This window comes from Mus caroli, unplaced genomic scaffold (assembly GCF_978045245.1).
Source record: "Mus caroli unplaced genomic scaffold, Mus_caroli_1 scaffold_15, whole genome shotgun sequence".
Taxonomy (NCBI): Eukaryota; Metazoa; Chordata; class Mammalia; order Rodentia; family Muridae; genus Mus; species Mus caroli.
In genome coordinates, this window is record NW_028227270.1 from 57,924,793 (window position 1) to 57,947,947 (window position 23,155).

The following is a 23,155-nucleotide window of genomic DNA, read 5'->3' on the forward strand; positions in this document are numbered from 1 at the left end:
ACAGTGTTTTTGTGTATAGTCCGGACTGTCCTGGAACTCACTCTGTAGATCAGGTTGGCCTTGAACTCAGAAATCTGCCTGCCTCTGCCTCCCAAGTGCTAGGATTAAAGGCGTGCACCACCACCACCCGGCTGTGAAAGTCTTTTCAAAATAAGGTCATCTTCAAAAGAATAAAAGAATACATAGTGGAAAGAAAATCTACGAAGGAAATGGATGTGAGCAACCTTTTTACAATGCCATCACTTCTGAATGTATAAGTGAACATACTGAAGAGAAAGACTGTGAATGTGATCATAGTCTTAATCGTCATGAACATATTTGTAGGGGCCAGAATCCTTCTGAGTATAAGCAGTGTGGAAAAGTCTATGCCAGGCAGTTATCTCCTAATGCAGGAAGGAGCACATACTGGAGAGAGAGACAGACAGAGAGAGAGAGAGAGAGAGAATAAATATACACAATGTGGTAAACCTTTGCATATCACAGTTATCTTTGAATACATAAAAGAGCACACAATATATCTCAGAATACATAGAAGAAGACACTGGAGAGAGAAACTCTGTGTGAGTAATGTGGTAAGGCCTTTGCAGTTGACATTTATCTCATAATGTATAAATTAACACAGACTTGTAAGAAACCTAATAAAAATAAGGAATGTGGTAAAGCTTGTGTGTGGACCTGTTGTTTTTTCTTGGGAAAAATCCATGGTATAGGGTAACCCTGTAAATGGAGCCACTGTGGAAACATTTTGTATGTCACAGTATCTGTATGTGTGAGTAAAACCCTAGCATGTACTAGATCGGTTAAAGTTTGCATGTCACAATAATCTTTTAGGACTTTAAAGAACTCAAAAATAAGGCAATCTGTGACTCTGATGGACATGGTCCAATCTCTGGCCAACCCATTTACATTAATTTACACAATATTATTCATTCTTGAGAAAAATTCTACCAAGTGTCAACTATTAGCTCAAGCATGATGATGTCTCTGTTTTGTTCGTACCTGGAAACTCATAGGGACAAAAACCTTATGAGGTTCATTGATGAGGTAACTGGTTTAGAATTCACAGTTCACTTTAAGTCCATGAAGTAACAGGTGTGAAACACTGTTGGTGAGTATTAATGCCTTTTCTGTTGTTGTGATAAAATGTCTAAGGTATTGTAGAAAACTGCAGTCCCAAACCAGGGTTTCCACCCCAGCTTTGGCCATTTCTTTTCCAGGTAAAACACACACAACTTTTATATTTGTAATAAACCTTAATCAACACCCAATATTGGCTAATATCTATCCTCTATGCTATCACATCTATTTCCCAGCCAGTAATTTTGTCATATTATTTTACTTTATTTCATCTGGGCTATGCTTAACTCCACTTAGTCACCCCACATGGCCATTATTTTATTATTGACCTAACCTAAGGGTGCTTTTTCTCTGTCTGCTTTCTTCTCCTTGTGGTTCTCCTCTGACCCCAAGTCCAGTATCCCTAATCCCTGTCTATGTCTCTTCTACCCAGCTACTGTCCAGCTGTTGATTGTTGTCATCTTTAATAACCAGTCAGAAGAAACTTGAGAGCAAGGTCACACACCTTCTCTTGGGTGTGTGTGTGTGCAGATTTTGTCTTCTATGGAGCAATCAGTTTTTAGTTTCCTGCTTTTAACATTACAGTACATAGCAAGAGATGAAACCCCTACATGAAGGCAATTTTTAGAAGCATTTAAACTTCCTTAAAGTTCCAAAGGGATATAGGATCACCATGATATTGTCAGGGCAACAAGTGTCATTTGTGGCAGCTAAAGGAAGAGCTCAGAGCTCATGTCGTCACCCTATAGCCTTAAGGAGAGATTTAGAGCCAGGTGAAGTGTCACTCGCCTTTAATCCCCGCACTTGGGAGGCAGAGGCAGGCAAATTTCTGAGTTCGAGGCCAGCCTGGTCTACAGAGTGAGTTCCAGCACAGCCAGGGCTACACAGAGGTACCCTGCCTTGAACGAACCAAAAAAAATAAATAAATAAAGAAGAAGAAAAAGAAAGAAAGAGAGACAGACAGACAGACAGACAGAAAGAAACAAAGAAACAAAGAGAGAGAGAAAGAAAGTGTTTGAGGAAGTAAACTCTGAAATTTAACCACAGTGACATATTTTCTTCAGTAGGCAGACATTTCCTACATCTCCCCACATGACACTACTAACTGAGAAGTATTGATTTCTCTGCCATCAATCCTCTATGCTTGCTTTTTGTTACATAAGCCAACTCATGATGAAGAAAAACTCTGTGGATAAGCATTAGATGCCACAAACCCTGGGTTAAAGTAGTCAATGCTTATACAAGAATAACATCATGAATAAAATTTTCTTTGCTGACCAACTTCGTTTAATTTTATTTATGGCGTTTGTCTGCATCTTCGGGTGAGTATGTGCATGTCTATGCTGATTTCCAAGATCATTAAGTTGTTGTATCTTTTTATGACCGAAGATACAGGAAGATGTCCAAACCTGACCTTGTCTCTGGGAATGAAGTTTTCTTAATTACTTGTCCATGTCTCTAGCTATCTTAGTAATCAAAGTGTTTTATATCATCACGATGTCAGGGAATAGAAAAAAATCTTATACAAGAGAAATCCCTATCCATGTTGATGACCTTGTTATAGCCTGTAACATCACAGATGTTTTCCATATCAGGGACAACATCCTGTTTCTTCTCTTCTTCATCAGAGCCTTGAAGGAAGTAAATTATTTCCCATGGTTCCTCGAGTGTTGTAGTAGAGATCACCAATTGTGGTGGTGTATTTATTTTCAAACATTTGGAATAGATATCAAAGTTTGTTCTATGTCTTTCAAATCCATTTACAGATGTTTATTATGGGATCCTTGACTTCCTTCTGTGATTTCTGTTCAGCTTTAATCCCACTTTTCTTGTTGATAGGTACTCTTCTACTGCAATGAAATGAATTGGATACTCATCTTCTAAGTGGTCCCTTGTTTATTTAAATATGAGGGCAGTGAGATCATACATTTCCAGTAAGCTTGCTGGTGAAAGCATGGTGGGCACTGCTTTGTGTTTCATTTTCTCACATATTCCTCTAAGAGTTGGTTGTTATGCATCCTAGCTTTGGTGTCAGTCACTAGTCAGTGTTATCCTTTACTCTTGATAGTCATGTGTCAGCCGTCTGAGTACAAGTCAAAAGATAGAAGATGTACACTCTGAGGGTCCTGTTTTGTCAACACACTTTAATCATATTAAAAGTAAAATGCCTAATAGATGAAAATAGAAAGAACAGCAATACCTTAGGTATACACCCATAGCATCCTATTCATCTATCTCATAGAGATGTAATAATATAGAGTAGTCAGCAATCAACTACGTATCTCACACATAGGTGGGCATGTTCCCAGATCACACTTTCTTTTGTTGTTGGCTTAATGAGGCTGAATGGTTCAGCCTAGCTGGTTAGAGTAGTTAGGACACAGTCCCTAGTCCTAACACTATTAACAGAAGTCTTCCGTCATATATAGCTCTCCTATCTAAAAGCCATCTCTCCCAACTAAGAACAATATTATTTATTGGGCATGGTGGCACACGCCTTTAATCCCAGCACTCGGAGGCAGATTTCTGGGTTTGAGGCCAGCCTGATCTACAAAGTGCTTTCCAAGACAGTCAGGACTATACAGAGAAATCCTGTATTGAAAAACCAAAATATACATAAATAAATAATATATATATATTATTTTGGTTTATGATGGCATCTGTTATAATTCATCAAAACTAAGGTAGACTTCTACATTTATTCTACAGATGGTAAAACTGAGGGTCACAGAGTTAAGTGACTTCTGAATCTACTTAATTGGAACTGTTCATCTTACACATGCTGTAATTCTAATGCATTAGTAATTGAAGTGGAAGCCACCTAAACAAGGTATGGTTGCACATACCTATATTCATGGTACTTACAAAGTGAGGACACCAGGATTTCACAGTCATCCAAGTTAAAAGTGGTCAACAGGGTGTGTCGCAAGGTCCAGAGAGCCAAGGCAGACTATGATTGTCTCAGGGCAGTAGCCATAATCTTCCCTGCAGCTCCAGAAGTTCGGGTCATGACATCAATAAGTGTTATCTGAGATGTTTACCACTGTAAGTTTTATTCCTCATGGTTTTGGGGCAAGATATCCTAGGTCACTTCAGGATCAGATTCTCCCACAAGTGAAAAATTCCTCAGGCTGGGATGAGCTTCCTCATGACATATTCAATGCAAATTATTCATTCCTGAAAAAACAAATACAGTCAAAGGAATGCACACAGCAGGTTTTCTTCATGCGTTTGTGGGTTATTTTTCATCCTTAACAAAGAAGATATTGGAACATACTTGGGAATGGATAAAAAAAAAAGAAAATGAAGCAGAAAATAATGCAATATGTTTACTTAACATGTACAAAAGTACAGTTTAAATAAGCACCTTGCCAGATAGACAGCCTAGCAGTTAACATAAACTGGATATTGTTTCAATAGACAGGGGTCCCATTCCCCAAACCACCTGGTTGCTAACTATTGCAAAGTATTTGCTGTTGCCATCTGGTCTCAGAAAATACAGAGCCCAGACACATGCATGCAAAATAAAATTAAAATACATATAAAATAAAAATTTAAAAGTATAGCTTGAAAAAATGGAATTCTCCACACTGAAGACTTTGCCATGAGATAGACAGCACTCTAGCTAGTTGGAAGGCAGCTATGCTCACCCCTATACCACCAACGCTGCACCTCTAGCTAGTTGGAATGTAACTCTTTCTTGTCCTGCACTGATGCGTCCATTGCCTTCCTCTGAACCAGCTTGCTCAGGAGGGAAAGATGCTTTTCTTTGAGGTTAGAGTAGCTCAGCAGAATTGTTCATGTAAGAGCAGCAACCTCAGTACTGTTAGGTGACTTTTCCAATATTCTATATTTGTGTTTTAGGTCCCATGTATGTGTGAGAATTGTGGCATTGATACATCTTTTAACTCAATCTTTGAAATCCTCCTTCATGATTAAAATGTGCACTTGCGTTATAAATCCCCATGTGCCTTAGTGGCTAGACTTGCAGACTCCTTTCCCTATTGCTGTGGTTCAAAGGATGACCTGGGTACTAAAACTTAAAAAAAATTAAAATGGTAGCATATGTGAAATGCAAAATCTGTTCTTGGCTGGTTTCTCTTTGAGCTGAATACACACTCTTTGTAAAGAGATTTTTCAAAATAATCATTTACTTTTGTGCAGTGACTTCCTTATCAAAACACATCAGTGCTAGAGCAGCTGTACCTCCAGCCTAGACAGATGTTTCTGAGAAAAACTCTCCCACTTACACTCAGGTGGCCTTGATCTCAGTTCTTGCTCCTGAGGGCGATAACATATTGTCTTCTCTATTAAGCTAGCCACATGCTTTTTATTTATTTATTTTTTTTTGAGACAGGGTTTCTCTGTGTAGCCGTGGCTGTCCTGGAACTCACTTTGTAGACCAGGCTGGCCTCGAACTCAGAAATCTGCCTGCCTCTCCCTCCCGAGTGCTGGGATTAAAGATGTGTGCAACCATGCCCTGCTTGGATATCTTCATTCTTAATAGCTGAGTAGTATTCCATTGTGTAAATGAACCACATTTTCTCTATCCATTCTTCTGTCGGGAGACATCTAGGTTGTTTCCAGCTTCTGGCTATCACAAATAAGGCAGCTATGAACATGGTGGAACATGTTCCTCTGTGGCATGGTTGGGGGCATCTTTTGGCTATATTCCCAAGAGTGTTATAGCTGGATCTCCAGGTAGATCTATTTCCAATTTTCTGAGGAAATTCCAGATTGATTTTCAGAGTGGTTGTAGCAGTTTGCCATCTCACCAGCAATGGAGGAATGTTCCTTTTTATCCACATCCTCTCCAACATGTGTTGTCACCTGAGGTTTTGATCTTAGCCATTCTGACTGGTTAGGGTAAAATCTCAGGTTCCTTTTGATTTGCATTTCTCTAATCACTAAGGACTTTGAGCATTTCTTTATGTGTTTCTCAGCCATTCGAGATTCTTCAGTTGTGAATTCTCAGTTTAGTTCTATACCCCATATTTTGATTGGGTTGTTTGGTTTTTGGTAATTATCTCCTTCAGTTCGTTATATATTTTAGATATTAGCCCTCTATCAGATGTGGGGTTAGTGAAGATTATTTCTCAATTAGTAGTTTTCTGATTTGTCTTTTCGACTATTTCCTTTGCCTTACAGAAGCTTTCCAGTTTCATGACGTCCCATTTATCAATTCTTGATCTTAGAGCATGAGCCATTGGAGTTTTGTTTAGGAATTTTCCCCTGTACCAATGAGTTCAAGGCTCTTTCACACTTTCTCATCTCTTAGATTCAGTGTATCTGGTTTTATGTGGAAGTCCTTGATCCATTTGGACTTGAGCTTTGTACAAGGTGACAAATATGGGTCTATTTTCATTCTCCTAAAAACAGACAGCCAGTTAGACCAGCACCATTTATGGAGTATTCTTTATTATTCCATTGTTTATTTTTGGCATCTTTGTCAAAGATCAAGTGTCACTAAGTGTGTGAATTTATTTCCTTTGTCTTCAAATCTATTCCATTGATCAACATGTCTGTCTCTGTACCAATACCATGCAATTTTTTTATCACTATTGCTCTGTAGCAATGCTTGAGGTTTTCTATTTCCAGGTTTGCCTCTATTTGTGTTTTATTTATTGTTTTTCCTTCTACTTTTTTTCTTGGACCACTTTATGCAATTCCTTCACCTCTATGGTTGTGTTTTCCTGTATTTCTTTAAGGGATTTATTATTTCCTCTTTAAGGGCTCTTTCCTGTTTACCTGTGTTTTCCTGAATTTCTTTCAATGAGTTATTTATATCCTTCTTAAAGAAATCTATTATCTTCATGAGATAGGATTTTAGGTTAGCTTCCTGATTTTCAGGTGTGTTAGTGTATTCAGGGCTTGTTGTGGGAGAACTGGGTTCTGATGGTTTCCACTTATATTGGCTTCTGTTTCTTATGATCTTTTGCTTGCCTCTCCCCATCCCTTGTGTTTGCTGGTCTGGGTGAGTCTGTCTGCAGTCTGCCTCTTTTGTCCAAGGGTTGCTTCAAGTCTCCTGATAGGCCTGAGGCCCTCGCTGTAGCAAACCTCCTATGAGATGTTCCAACTGGGATAGGGCATCTTCAGAGGGACAGAGAAGCTCTTGATCTGTTGCCCTGGCTGCACTAGATCTCCTGAGAGGACTTCGGACTATTGGGTCTTCAGAGGAGCAGTCCCACTGTTGTCCTGTGTGAAGCTGTTCTCCAGGGTGGCCAGTGGCCTGTGGTTTCTGTTTCCCTGTGTACAGCAGACCTCCAGGGAGGCTTTCAGTCTGTTGGGTCAGTTGCCCTGCATGCTACAGAGCCCCCAGGAGGTCTTCAGATGGTGGTGCCCAGTTGCCCTGTGTACAGAGGAACCCCTGAGATCCCTTCCAGCTGTTGTGTATTCAGGGGATCACACAAGTTGGCTATCAGTTGCTCAGTTGCCCTGTGTGTAGCAGATCCCCTGGGATGCCTCAGGCTGTAGTGTCAGTTAGCCTGAGTGCTTTGGATCTCCTGGGATGTCTCTGGATGTGGTGTCAAAGACTTAAGTGAAACAGATCTCCTGGGATGCCTCAGGATATGTTGCCTTCAGGAGAGCAGACTAGCTGGTACTCTGTCCCTGCAGAAAGGACAGGATGAAGGGGAGATATTTTTTTTTCTTAATTAATCTTTGCATTGTGTATTGCATATTCCCCTCCCTCACAAGGCATATTAAGTCTAGAACAGCTGTATTTTCAGCCTTTTAGGAACATATTTCTGACAGGAGGTATATTGCCTCCCAGGGCCCTGATCCCAGTCTTTTGCTTCCCAGGACAATGACCTTGGTTTCCTCTTGATTAAAGTTTCTAAATTCTTAAGTTAAAGAGTACTAGCACAACAACAGTTTTAAAATTACCCATTTGAGTCATGTAATGACCTGTCCATTGCAGTAACAGGGAACGGGTTTGCATGTGGAGCATGGCTTCTGGACTCAGACCAGAGTAGGAAAACTGAGTCCTGTTTACAGTGCAGAGTGAAAGAGGGTAGGCAGTAGCTAGATCCCTGTGCCCTCTAGTGAGTCTGGCTAAGGGCTTATCTATCCTGTTGATTTTCTCAAAGAACCAGCTCCGCGTTTGGTTGATTCTTTGAATAGTTCTTCTTGTTTCCACTTGGTTGATTTCTCCCCTGAGTTTGATTATTTCCTGCCTACTACTCCTCTTGGGTGAATTTTCTTCCTTTTGTTCTAGAGCTTTTAGGTGTGTTGTCAAGGTGCTAATGTGTGCTCTCTCTAGTTTCTTTTGGGAGGCACTCAGAGCTATGAGTTTTCCTCTTAGAAATGCTTTCATTGTGTCCCATAAGTTTGGGTATGTTGTGGCTTCATTTTCATTAAACTCCAAAAAGTCCTTAATTTTTTCTTTATTCCTTCCTTGACCAAGGTATCATTGAGAAGAGTGTTGTTCAGTTTCCACGTCAATGTTGGCTTTCTATTACTTATTTTGTTATTGAAGATCAGCCTTAGTCCATGGTGATCTGATAGAATGCATGGGACAATTTCAATATTTTCGTATATGTTGAGGTTTGTTTTGTGACCAATTATGTGGTCAATTTTGGAGAAGGTACCATGAGGTGCTGAGAAGAAGGTATATCCTTTTGTTTAAGGATAAAATGTTCTGTAGATATCTGTTAGATCCATTTGTTTCATAACTTCTGTTAGTTTCACTGTGTCCCTGTTTAGTTTCTGTTTCCATGATCTGTCCATTGGTGAAAGTGGTGTGTTGAAGTCTCCCACTATTATTGTGTGAGGTGCATTGTGTGCTTTGAGCCTTACTAAAGTTTCTTTAATGAATGTGGCCGCCCTTGTATTTGGAGCATAGATATTCAGAATTGATAGTTCCTCTTGGTGGATTTTACCTTTGATGAGTATGAAGTGCCCCTCCTTGTCTTTTTTGATAACTTTCGGCAGAGTCTCGGAACCAAGATGTTTCCCTCCAATGCTGAGGCAAAGCCCTCCGGGGCGGGGCAGACACCTATCCTCTGGTCGGGAAGGGGGCCGGATGTTTGGAGCCTGAAAAGGGGGCTGCCTCAGAAGCTCTGTGGCTCCGGCCTGTCCCAGAAGCTGTTAGCTTCTGTAGTGCACACTCTCACCTGTGCAGACTACTTTCGGTGGAGTCCCGGATCCAAGATGGTTCCCCAAATTTCATTTTTTTTTTTTTTTAGAGAATCACAGACTAACCAACTTTAGCAACGTGGCTGGATAAAATTAACTTAAATCAGTAGCCTTCCCCTACTCAAAGGATACACAGGCTGGGATAGGAATTAGGAAATTACACCCTTCACAGTAGTCACAAATAATATAAAATACCTTGGTGTAACACTAGCTAACCAAGTGAAAGATTTGTAAAAATTTCAAGTCTCTGAAGAAAGAAATCGAAGAAAACCTCAGAAAATGCAAAGATCTCCCATGCTTGTGGATTGGCAAGATTAATAAAGTAAAAATGGCCATCTTTGTAAAAGTAATATACAGATTCAATACAGTCCCTTTAAAAATTCCTAATCAATTCTTCATAGAGTAAAAAAGCAACTTGAAATTCATTTGGAATAACAATAAACTCAGGCTCCTGAAAACTATTTTCAACAATAAAGAACTACTGGAAGAATCACCATCCCTGACCTCAAGCTGTAATGAAACTGCCTGGTATTGGTACAGTGACAGGCAGGAAGATCAAGGGAACCACCTTTGTAAGAATCAGCCACATAAAATTCCTTGTTCATTGAGACACTTGGTTTTAGGATTTCATCACAACAGATCTAGCTTGCTAGTCAGAAAAATAAAATGCTAAGTAAAACATGAATTTGCTGCTTGACAGAACCTAGGAATGTTGTCATTTCCATTTAGGTTGAAAATATAGGATCTTTAAATGGCAAAGACATTGAGATCTATATTTATCTTAATTGTCTGTCCTCATAGAACCCAGAAGATTGGCCTGTTAAGAGTATTGCATACAAAGGAAATCAATGTCATAGGTATCAGTGGGAAAGAGGCTCCATGAAAATTTGAGCTATAGGTCATTTGTAAGATATTTTGGCCTCAAAACCTTCTTTTTTGACTATGCTCTGGGATATTGACTAAGGCAGGATTAAAAGTTATGGGGCTGACTTCCTAGATTGAATAATAAATCTTTAAGACAGTTATTACTAATGACTCATTTACAAAAAAGTGAAATAACTCAACATGTGGAAACTCAACATGTAGAAACAAAAGCAAATTTGTTGGTTATATAGAAGAACATCAGGTAGTTTGACATGACTATCAAGTGCTAAAAGAAATACATAAATTGAAATGCAAGAACATCTTTTTATCACTATTAAAGAAAAGGTCTTTTTCTTATTAAAGAAAAGGCAGTGGTAGCACATGCCTTTAATCTCACTTGGGAGGCAGAGGCAGGTGAATTTCTGAGTTTAGGACACCCAAGGATACACAGGCAAACCCTGTCTCAAAAAAAAAAAATTAAGGAAGGAAGGAAGGAAGGAAGAAAGAAAGAAAGAAAGAAAGAAAGAAAGAAAGAAAGAGAGAGAGAGAGAGAGAGAGAGAGAGAGAGAAAGAAAGAAAGAAAGAAAGAAAGGAAGGAAGGAAGGAAGGAAGAAAGGAAGAAAGAAAGAAAGGAAGGAAGGAAAGGTGGTCTTTCAATGGACTGGAAATCTTAAAATGTGCCATGAGAATAACACTCTTTCCTGCTAAGTCTCTAATTAATGGTGGGAGTAGTCAAATGATTCCTAGTCCCAGTAAATAACTTCATGAAAAACCTGCTACAACTGTGGTTCACCTCCAGTGGCGTCAATCCCAGTTTAGAAGCCAAACTCAGTACAACCACTTATGTCTTCTGGGTTCTGGAAACAAGAATGATGAAAAATTTAAGGTCAAGGATGCTTGGTCTCTGCTTTCAGTTCAACACTGTTCCAGGTTTTGTCTTCCTCAGCATCAGAGCCCCAGTGTCAAAAACATGGGTGAGTTACAGGACTCAGCAACTACCAGTTGACATAAGGGCAAGATCAAAAAGTATTTCATTAATGCCATTGTTTCTGCCAGGAGATGGCCTGCTTTTTTTTTCAAAGTCAGTATACCTATGTCTTTTTGCAGTTATATATATCTTCCCCAAAGGTCCATTTTTGTTATTACATGTTAAATTTCATTTTGTAAATATTCTCAGCCTAAACCTTTATTTGTTTCATTTCTCCAATGTTTCCCTATCACTAATATTTTCACTTTTCCCCCAATTACTTTATTTATCTCTGTTCATAGCAGTATCTTCTGTAGCCCATGCTTGACTTATCCTATTTTAATGAGAATTACTTTGAACAGTCCATCTTGACTAGGCCACCCAGTTCCTGGAAGACAGTCCCACAACACCTTCCAGGATATGCTGACTAGTCAATGGGAAGGGAAACAGACCAGTGCAGGGCTGTTTTCTGAAGTCTCTATCCTTAATTACAAATAAAGAAGAACTTTTGTAAGAATTGACTGCACTGTTCTTGAAGGAAATATAGGCCTATCCAGAAAGCTCTCATATAAATAGTTATAATTGATAAATGGTTCTCTGTATTTTTCATATTTTTAAAAATTTTATTTATTCATTTTATGTATACGAGTACACAAATGTATATGTGGTTGCTAGGTATTGAATTTAGGACCAAGACTCGCTCAGGTCAACCCCTCTTGTTCTGGTCAGCGTGCTAGCACAGTCCCTCCTTGCTCCAGCCCAAAGATTTACTTATTAGTATAATAAATATATACATTGTAGCAGTATTCAGACTGCACCTGAAGAGGTCCTCAGATCTAATTACGGGTGGTTATGAGCCCCCATGTGTTTGCTGGGAATAGAACTCGGGACCTTCTGAGAACAAGTCAGTGCTCTTACCTGCTGAGCCATCTCACCAGCCCAGTTCTCAGTAGTTTTATGAGGAGTCTCTCATAAGATGTTTCTTGTGTATCTACAAGTAAAGCCTCCAGTCATTAATTACCCAGAAGGTACAGTGCAGGTTTCTTGTGTGTCCATGTAGAGTACATCCCATGGAGATGTTCCACTAGGAAGAACAGTCATAGGCAATAACTTGCATTTCTGAAACTATGAAAATGTTAGTGTAAATAATATTCTCAAAGATTTCCTTAAAGGTCATCATCTAATAAATCTTTTTACTTGAAAATTCAAAAGCTGTAAAGTTGCTCACATATAGACTCCTTATTGCAGGTTGATTTTGAGAGAATAAATTGTCTAGGGAAGGAAAACTTAAAGTGAACATCTCAAGGGTAGAATATACTTTGACCCAAGTCATTGCTCCAGAATTGTCATATCCATTGTGTTATCTTGCAGATGAGATAGACCTTGAGATATATATCTAACTGTGCACATCATAATTTGCTAGTTAGATTACTCTGCACTATGAAAGCTAAAAGAATCATACTTGATCACAACTCATTCAGCACATGTCATGATGAGTCCAGTGATTGACAATGTAGTATAATGTATTTATGTTAGTGCTTTAATATTTTTCTGATGTATTTTGCTAATTGTAAAATGAACTGTCTCTTAAAGATAAAATACTGCTCATTGAAAAAAAAAATAAATAAAAGAATTTACCTCACTGACAACATCGTGTGGAAGAGTGGATCTCCGAAGACCTGTCCTGTATGAGTTGATCACTAAACCTCCAGTAGGGGAGATGATAAGTTCCTGAGGCCCAGCTGTGTGGTCCAAACTAATGAGGGACATGGGCAGGCCTGGCAGTCAGCAGCACCAGAGGGAGATAACCTGCAGATACTTCTAGGATTCTCCTGAGACAAGGCCATTAGTAACTCTGAGGGGGACTACAGTCCTACCATGGTGAAGGTGAGGATCAACGACCCCAGACCAGCAAGGTCACATTGCCGGCACTATCAGAGGGCAGTGGAAGATGCAGCAGTAGGGGTAACCATGACTACTGTGTCTCAGATAACAGTTACTGGGGATGGTCCCCAGGCCTCTCTAACCTGTTCCTATAACTAACATCTAAATACTGAGCTTCCGGTTCCCTGGATTAATTTATTCAGTTCTTTATTAATTTAAATTTTTATTGTTGTTAATCTGTGAAAATCTTTTCCTTTATTGGGCGAAAAGATTCTGTGAACTGGGCAGGCCACTCAGGAAGCCTTTTGCTTGGGGTGACCTGAGTTCAGATACCAACACCCATGTGAACTACCTACTACTCCAGATCCAGAGGATCTGACACCCTTTTCTCTGCTGTGTCACTTGCACACACATGGAATGTATTTTCTGTGACACATAAAAACATACATATGGGGCTGGAGAGATGGCTCAGTGGTTAAGAGGACCGACTGCTCTTCCGAAGGTCCTGAGTTCAAATCCCAGCAACCACATGGTGGCTCACAACCATCCGTAATGAGATCTGATGCAGTTTTCTGGTGCATCTGAAGACAGCTACAGTGAGTGTAGTTAGATGTAATAATAAATAAATCTTTAAAAAAAACATACATATGAAAATGGTGACTGACAGGTGTTGAAACGTGCTAATATCTTATAAAGCAAATCAAGCCAATTTATGTGTATAATAGGAATCATACACTGTTTTAAATATGTTATATTGTATTTTTTAAGGTTTTTATTTCATAAATGTGGTATACACTTAATATCTAATCATCAACCATAGGAAACAGCATGGTTTCTAAGTTATCCTAAGAGGAACCCTTTTTTTTTTCTTAACATAAAAGAGTTAGGTAGCTTTAGTTATCAACCCTATTTATTCCAAACTTGAAGTGTCAGAATGCTTAATCTCTTCTTGTGTTGGAAGTGCCTCCGCTCCCAGTCCATCTCCCACTATTGTCAAAGGAGAGAACCAGAATGAACAGGAGGAGTGCTGGCCACTGATTTTGTAATTTTTATTCTGATTACAAGCTTGTAGTTCTTAATTTAAATGACCATGCTAGATTCACAGGTCTGTTTTTGTGTTTCCTTTTTTCAGTGTTGCCATCTATCTTGTAGGGTTCATTAATAATAATCATATTTTATTGTTATTTCCCTAGGAAATGATAAACCTTAACCTCTTTTGTCTTCTGATAACTTACTGTATTATAATATCTTTGAGTTTTTGTTGGCTTGGGAATTTTTTATGGAAAAACAATATTAGTTTTCTCTTTTTAACCCAAAAGGATTGCCTCCCTCATTTCTTGGAAAATCTGTGTTTTCCAGTTCTTGCAGTAATCAGTGTTTGGATTCTTAATACTTAAGTGACTGATTAAGTTTGGGATTCTTAAATTTTTCTCATATATTATTGTCCCCACGTCCCAATTTCTTAAATTGTCAGCATTTCAGAGCCTACAGTCATTTGCGGGAACTACAATTGAGGAGGTGCCCCAATCAGAATGGCTCTTTGCTAACTTAGTGAGAGATTGTGGTGATTGACAATTGTCTAGTGAAGGCTCTTCCACTGAGTGGGGATGAATCCCTAAGGAGGTGGACCTAGGCTGGATGATCCAGCTAGCTGAGCATGAGACAGTGACCAAGCAAGAGAGCAGGCCAGGAAACAATGTTTGCCCATGGTTTTTGCTTTTACTTTTGAACTTGAGTTTCTATTACAAGCTTCCTAAATAATGCAATGTGATTGGGAAGAACCAACCAAATGAACCTGTTTGTCACTTGAGACACATTGGCTTTTAGCACTTCATCACAACAGTTCTAACATGCAAGTGAGAAAAATAAAATGGTAAGCAAAATGTGTTTGCTGCCGGGCGTGGTGGCGCACACCTTTAATCCCAGCACTTGGGAGGCAGAGGCAGGCGGATTTCTGAGTTCGAGGCCAGCCTGGTCTACAAAGTGAGTTCCAGGACAGCCAGGGCTACACAGAGAAACCCTGTCTCGAAAAACCAAAAAAAAAAAAAAAAAAAAAAAAAAAAAAAAATGTGTTTGCTTAGATGCAACTCCTTATTGAAATGAGATTTAAGTGACTACAGGCTTAATCCATTTCCCCCTCTTTCTGTTTATTCTGCTTTGCTTGAAACTCATCCTTCATTTTCCATCTCATGTTCTTCCTTCCTGTCACGCCTTCCCCATAATAGACTCTGTCCTTGAATCACATAAGGTGGAGTAGAAGTGATAGCTAGCAATTCAGATTCTAAGCTGTTTTGCTTAGTTAATGTTTTCATAGTTTAAAATTATTTATTTTTATTGTCAGATGGGTCTGTAGTGTACGTGTTTTTATATGGCAAGCATGTGCTTTTGTGCTGAGCTTCGACCACATCTTGATTTTTCAAATTCTGGATGCATTATCATTCTCTTTCCAAGGATGGTACTACTCATGATGATAATACTGCTGACCCTTCTCAGTCATTGGATGGCAGCTGCTGACCTTCTTTCTCCCTGATGTGTTTGTTGTGACATAAGTTAAGTAAACTGTGAGTCCTTTGCCTGTATGCATGAATATAAACTTCATGTGTGCCCAGTCCTCACAGTAGTCAGAGATGGCCTGAGATCTCCTGTAAGAGGAAGAATTGATAGCTGTGGGTCCCTGAAAATACAGGCAGGAACTTGAGCTCACATATTTGTTGGGCCAGCAAGAGCTTTTCATGTAGTGTGTAGCCTTTTAACTACCTCTTCTTTTTGTTGTTGTTGTTGTTGTTTTGTATTTTTGTTTGGTTTTTCGAGACAGGGTTTCTCTGTATAGCCCTGGCTTTCCTGGAACTCACTTTGTAGACCAGGCTGGCCTCCAACTCAGAAATCCTCCTGTCTCTGCTTCCCAAGTGCTGGGATTAAAGTCGTGCATTCCCACCACCCAGCAACTACCTCTTCTTAAGCTCCAGACATCAATATTGCCAGCCCCAAGTCTGGTTCCCTTCACTCCATGGATTAAAATCACACACACACACACACACACACACACACACACACACACACACACTAATATTTTTACCCTGCCTTATGGCTCATTGGCTGGGCTTTTCCCTGCCTCTCGCAGCTATTGTGTCCTTTTTAATACTTGCTCAACAGTCTAAATCTTTCATTAACTTATTTGGTGTTACCTTCTCCTTGCTCCACATCTAAAATCTGCCCTCAGCCTAGTTGCCCTGGTTCCTTCTCCTTGCTCAACACCCTAAGTCTGCTCTCAGCTTAGTTGCATTTCTAAGCTACCATCTGGGAAGGTGTCCAGTGCCTTCTCCAGGGGGATCTCACCTGGCTGGTGACTCTCTCACCCTTCCAAGCATGGCCAATCTCCCTTTCCTGCTTCCTGCCTCTTTTTCCTTCACCTTCAGGAACCTAGAAATCCTGCCTCTTCCATCCTTCCATTGGCTGCTCGCCACTTTATTGATGGTTCAAGTGCTAATTGGAGAAAAGGACCTTCAGAGTTTACAGGCCAAATCCCAGTCAGAGCATCAGAACCATGCCCTACACTGCACTTCTGAGCTATCTCTACCTCCCTTTGTTTACCTCTAATCAACATTAACATTACTAGTATTTTCTTCTGTCCAATTATAACTGTTTAAGCATATATTCCTTTTTGATAGTATCTTATTAATGTTATAGTGTGAACTGGTGCACCTCAGGTTTCTGGAAGATGAATTCAGAACTAGATTGTATGTATCACTCTATTAAGAATTTCACTAAAAACCTATGAGTTCTTTCTAACTTTCTGGTTAGGTTGATGAACTCTGGCAAGGGACAATTCTTACTTTGAACCTTTGTCTGTCCTAGAACTCTTTGGATACATCACACTGGTGTCCAACTCAATGTAATACTTCTGCCTCTGTCCCCTGACTGCAGTGTTAACGACATAAGGCAGTAGACCCAGCATGCTTACTGATTTTTACGTTTAGTAATTGTTAATGTTACTACAATTTCTTTGATGTGTGGTAAGCACTATTGATCTTGTAGAACTTGTCTCCTCTTTATATCTGTAACTGACATTTCTCTAGTAGGCTACATCCTATTCAAAGGGCTGAGAAATGACAAGGGTGAACTTCATTATTAAGTATCTTTCTAATATGACTTAGTAGTTACAGTAGAACTTGGGTGTGAGTAAATAAGTGGGACAGGCCCCAGAATTATATGAACACAATGCCTATGAAGAATAGATGCCCGATGTTGTTTCTATTGTGCTTTCTTTTGTACACGTTTTTGGGATGCTCTAGAATGCAGTGACTTATGAGGACGTGCATGTGAACTTCACTCACGAGGAGTGGGCTCTGCTGGATCCTTCTCAGAAGAAGCTCTACAAAGATGTCATGCTGGAGACCTACAGCAACCTCAATGCTATAGGTAAGACTATGAATTCCCTTTCCTGTTTTAAAACTGGAAAAAAACAGTTTGTTTCTTTTGATGCACATCTGTAATTTCAATAGAGATGGATGAAGAATTTTGTGAATAAATCATGCATAATTCTAAGGTTCATTAAAGATAGTAACTTATATTTTACCTAATTTCCACACATACATTTCCTGTTACTCTATTTTAGGATTTAATTGGGACGACAAAACTACTGAAGAACATTGTCCAAGTTCTAGGAGATAGAGAAGGTAATTTTCTTTCTTTCATTTTTATTTATTTTTACTTTTATTTTTTATTAGATAATTTCTTTATTTACATTTCAAATACTATCCCCTTTCCTAGTTTCCCCTGAAAATCCCTTATTCCTTCTCCCCTTCTCCTCCCCCTGCTCCCCATTGCAACCACTCCTGCTTCCTGGCTCTAGTATTCCCTTATAATGGAGCATAGAACCTTCACAGGAGCAAGGGCCTCTCCTCCCATTGATGACTGACTAGGCCATCCTCTGCTACATATGCAGCTAGAGCCATGAGTTCCACCATGTGTTTTCTTTGATTGGTTGTTTAGTCTCAAGGAGCTCTAGGGGTACTGGTTAGTTCATATTGTTGTTCCTCTTATGGGACTGCAAACCAATTCAGCTCCTTGGGTATTTTCTCTAGCTCTTTCATTAGGGACCCCCTTCTCTGTCCAATGGATGACTGTGAATATCAACTTCTGTATTTGTCAGGCACTGGCAGAGCTTCACAGGATACAGCTATATCAGGCTTCTGTCAGGAAACTCTTGTTAAAATCTACAATAGTGTCTGGGTTTGGTGGTTGTTTCTGGGATGGATCCCCAGGTGTGGTAGTCTCTGGATGGTCTTTCCTTCAGTCCCTGCTCTGAATATTGTCTTTGTAGCTCCTTCAATGGGTATTTTTACCCCTTCTAATAAGGATTGAAGTATCCACACTTTGGTCTTTCTTCTCCTTGAGTTTCATGTGTTTTGCAAATTATATCTTGGGTATTCTGAGCTTCTGGACTAATATCCACTTATCAGTGAGTGCATATCATGTGTGTTCTTTTGTCATTGGGTTACTTCACTTAGGATGATATCCTCCAGATCAGTCCATTTGTCTAAAAATTTCATAATTTCATTGTTTTTAATAGCTGTGTATTCCATTCTGTAAATGTATCACATTTTCTGTATCCATTCCTCTGTTGAGGGACAACCTGGTTCTTTTCAGCTTCTGGCTATTATAAATAAGGCTGCTATGAACATAGTGGAGCCTGTGTCTGTCCTTATTACAAGTTGGAGCATATTCTGGGTATATGCCCAGGAGTGGTATTGCATGATCTTCCAGGCGTACTATGTCCAATTTTCTGAGGAACTGCCAAACTGATATCCAGAGTGGTTGTACCAGCTTTCAATCCCACCAGCAATTGAGGAGTGTTTCTCTTTCTCCACATCCTCACCAGCATCTGCTGTCACCTGTGTTTTTGATCTTGGGTATTCTAACTGGTGTGAGATGGAATCTCAGGGTTGTTTTGATTTGCATTTCCCTGATGATCAAGTGTGTTGAATATTTTTTAGGTGTTTCTCAGCCACTCAATATTCTTTGTTTATCTCTGTACCCCATTTTTTAATAGTGTTATTTGGTTTTCTGGAGGCTTACTTATTGAGTTCTTTGTATATATTGGATATTAGCCCTGTGTTGGATTTAGGATTGGTAAAGATCTTTTCCCAATCTCTTGGTTGCCTCTTGGTCTTATTGATAGTGTCCTTTGCCTTACAGAAGCTTTGCAATTTTATGAGGTCCCATTTGTTGATTCTTGATCTTAGAGCAGAAGCCATTGCTGTTCTGTTCAGGAATTTTTGGTTGGTACCAATATCTTCGAGGCTCTTCTCCACTTTCTCCTCTATAAGTTTCAGCGTGTCTGGTTTTATGTGGAGTTCCTTGATCCACTTAGACTTGAGCTTTGTACAAGGAGATAAAAATGGATCAATTTGCATTCTTCTACATGCTAGCCACCATTTGAGCCAGCACTATTTGTTGAAAATGCTGGCTTTTTTCCACTGGATGGTTTTAGCTCCTTTGTCAAAGATCAAGTGACCATAGGTGTATGGGTTCATTTCTGGGTCTTCAATTCTAATCCATTGATCTACCTGTCTTTTACTGAACCCATACCATGCAGTTTTTATCACAATTGCTCTGTAGTACTGCTTGAGGTCAGGCATGGTGATTCCACCAGAGGTTCTTTTATTGTTGAGAATAGTTTTTGATATCCTAGGTCTTTTGTTATTCCTGATGAATTTGCAAATTGCTCTTTCTAACTCTGTGAAAAATTGAGTTGGAATTTTGATGGAAATTGTTTGCATTGGGTCTGAAGATTGCTTTCAGCAGGATAGCCATTTTTACTAGATTACTCCTGCCAATCCATGAGCATGGGAGATCTTTCCATCTTCTGAGATCTTCTTTGATTTCTTTCTTCAGAGTCTTGAAGTTCTTATCATACAGATCTTTCACTTGCTTAGAGTCATACCAAGGTATTTTTTTTATTATTTGTGATTATTTTGAAAGGTTTGTTTCCCTAATTTCCTTCTCAGCCTGTTTATCCTTTGTGTAGACAAAGGCCACTGGTTTGTTTGAGTTAATTTTATATCCAGCTACTTCACTCAAGTTGTTTATCAGCTGAAGGAGTTCTCTGGTGGAATTTTTGGGGTCACTTATGTATACTATCATATCATCTGCAAAGAGTGATATTTTGACTTCTTTCTTTCCAATTTGTATCCCTTTGATCCACTTTTGTTGTCTAATTGCTATGGATAGGACTTTGAGTACTATATTGATTAGGTGGGGAGAGAATGGGCAGCCTTGTCTAGTCTCTGATTTTAGTGGGATTGCTTCAACTTTCTCTGCATTTAGTTTGATGTTGGCTACTGTTTGCTGTATATTGCTTTTATTATATTTAAGTGTCGTCCTTGAATTCCTGATCTTTTCAAGACTTTTATCATGAATGGGTGCTGGATTTTGCCAAATGCTTTCTTAGCATATAATGAGATGATCATGTGTTTTTTTTTCTTTCAGTTTTTTTATATACTGGATTATGTTGATGGATTTCTATATATTGAACCAACCTTTCATCCCTTGGATGAATCCTACTTGATCATGATGGATAATTGTTTTGATGTGTTCTAGGATTTGGTTTGCAAGAATTTTACTGAGTATTTTCTCATTGATATTCATAAGGGAAATTGGTCTGAAGTTCTCTTTCTTTCTCGGGTCTTTGTGTGGTTTAGGTATCAGAGTAATTGTGGCTTCATAGAATGCAGAAGGTAGTTTTCATGTGCAAGCTCATACAAATATGCCTCTGAAGAAATTTTAATGTGTGCTGAAAGTTTTAAAGAAAAGCAGCAGTGTAAATAAGTACAACTATAAGTGTATTGGTTATTCCTACATTCTAACAAAACCATAGTCCTCAGGGTCCTGCATCTGATTTGTTTTTGCAAGGCTTCCTTTAAGAAAGAGGACACGGAAATAGTGTATATCATCACTTGAAACATAGCCATATTAGATCTACACTGTACAGCTGGCAATCCATTTCTTCTCATTATGTAAAAGCCATACACATTAAAATGTAGTACATATAGGACCAAAATCTTCTAAGAAGCAAATAGTCTATAGTAAAGATAGTGTTACTCGTATATTTGTAGTAACATTGCTAAGTTGATTGAGACGAGAAGCTTTTGGGAGGTAAGAATGATGTTGTACCGTAACCTTAGTCCCTATATCACATATCACTGAGGAACAAAATATTATACTCACTGAACAAAATGTTAAAACTTTTTAGTTGCTTGTTGTCCTTTTATAGATGTATCATATATCCTAATGGATACCTGCCACGTGTACTTAAGGGATATTGAATGAAATAGTGTACCTCCCTCTGTCTCCCAGAACAATTAGAAGACATGCATTTGCTTGCAGTTAGGATGGATTTTTGAATGTGATACAAGTTTCATATCATTGGTTTTCCAGCTTCATTGACAATACATCAGCAACCTCATTCTATAGAAAATTCTCTTGAGTCCTAGAAATGTGGAAATGCTTTTCTTTCTTCTGATTCACAATACTATATTTGCAAATATAGAATGACCCACAGTCTAGGAAAAATTGGAATATACTTAGTATGGTAAAGGTCTGAGTTCTCCCTCTTCTGTTCAAATATGGGAAATCCCTCTAATAGAAAAAGAATATATATAGCTGAACCATGTAATACATGCTCATTCCTTCTCAGGTATCCTTGAAGATAAAAACCAACCCATAATGAAGGAGTAACAGCATGAATATAAGCAAAGTGATAAAAATCTTAAGATCTAATTCCTCTTTATATTTAGACAAATAGTACCATTAAATCATACAGGTGAAAGTATTCGTCAGTGAGATAAAGCTTTCACATGTGCCATTTTTTTCCTCAGGCATGAAAGAAGTCAGAGTGCAGAGAGAGCGTCTGAATATACTCAATGTGATAAAGTCTTTTTTTTTTTTTATGCTCACAGTCATGCTCAAAGGCATGAAAGGATTCATAGAGAAAAGAAATCCCATGGAGTGATTCAATTTGTTGAAGCCTTTGCTCAACATTGTCTTCAACTTTGTAAAAGAGCACAAACTGGAAAGAAACTCTATGAATGGAAGCAATGTGGTAAAGCCTTTGAAGATCACAGTCATCTTAAAAGCTATGAAGGAATTCATACGGGAGAGAAACCTTATGAATGTCATCAGTGTGAAAAAGCCTTTTCAAGTCACAGTATTCTCCTACGACCTAAAGGAACACATACTGGAGAGAAATGCTATGAATGTAATCTGTGTGGTAAAGCCTTTTTACAACACAGTCGGCTTAAAAGGCATGGAAGAATTCATACTGGAGAAAAACTCTACAGATGTAAAAACTGTGAGAAAGCCTTTTCACAACATAGTCACCTCCAGTCACATAGAAGAATTCATAATGGAGAGAAACCCTACAAATGTAATAAATGTGAGAAAGCCTTTTTACAACACTATAACCTCCAAAGACATAAAAGAATACATATTGGATAGAAACCCAATGAATGTGGTCTATGTGTGAAAGCCTGTGTATGTCACAGGTACCTTAAAAAGCATAAAAAAAATTCATACTGTAAAGAAAGCTTATGGACGTATATAATATGGTAAAATCTACAAATATCCATAGTCTTTTTTTTTTTTTTTTTGGTTTTTTGAGACAGGGTTTCTCTGTGTAGCCCCGGCTGTCCTGGAACTCACTCTGTAGACCAGACTGGCCTCGAACTCAGAAATCCACATGCCTCTGCCTCCCGAGTGCTGGGATTAAAGGTGTGCGCCACCAACGCCCGGCCCATAGTCTTAATCATCATGAACATATTTGTATTGGCAAGAAATCCTCTTTATATTAACTGTATGCTAAAACCTATCCCAACATACTTATCTCCTAATGCATCAAGGAGCACATACTGGGGAGACAGAGGTGTGTATAGGGGGGAACTTATGAATGTACACAATGTTCCATGCTGCAGGGAAGCCCTACAAATGTAGTCATTCTGATAAAATTTTGCACTTCACAGTATGTTTCTGTAAGAGGAAAGCCATTAGCTTATACTAAATCTGTTAACATTTGCATGTCACAGTAATTTTTCAACCTCTAAGAACTCATAAGTAGGGCAGTCTAGGACTCTGATGGACTAGGAACAGTTTTTAGCCAATCCACTTTCATTAAGTTACACAAAATTATTTATTCCTGAGAAAAACTCTAGCAAGTGTCAACTATCTGCT

At 38.9% G+C, this 23,155-nt stretch overlaps 1 pseudogene; it reads left to right on the forward strand.

Annotated features, from left to right (window-relative positions):
• Positions 1-12,922: 12,922 nt before the first annotated feature.
• LOC110288501 (uncharacterized) lies at positions 12,923-22,454 on the forward strand (annotated as a pseudogene).
• Positions 22,455-23,155: the final 701 nt, after the last annotated feature.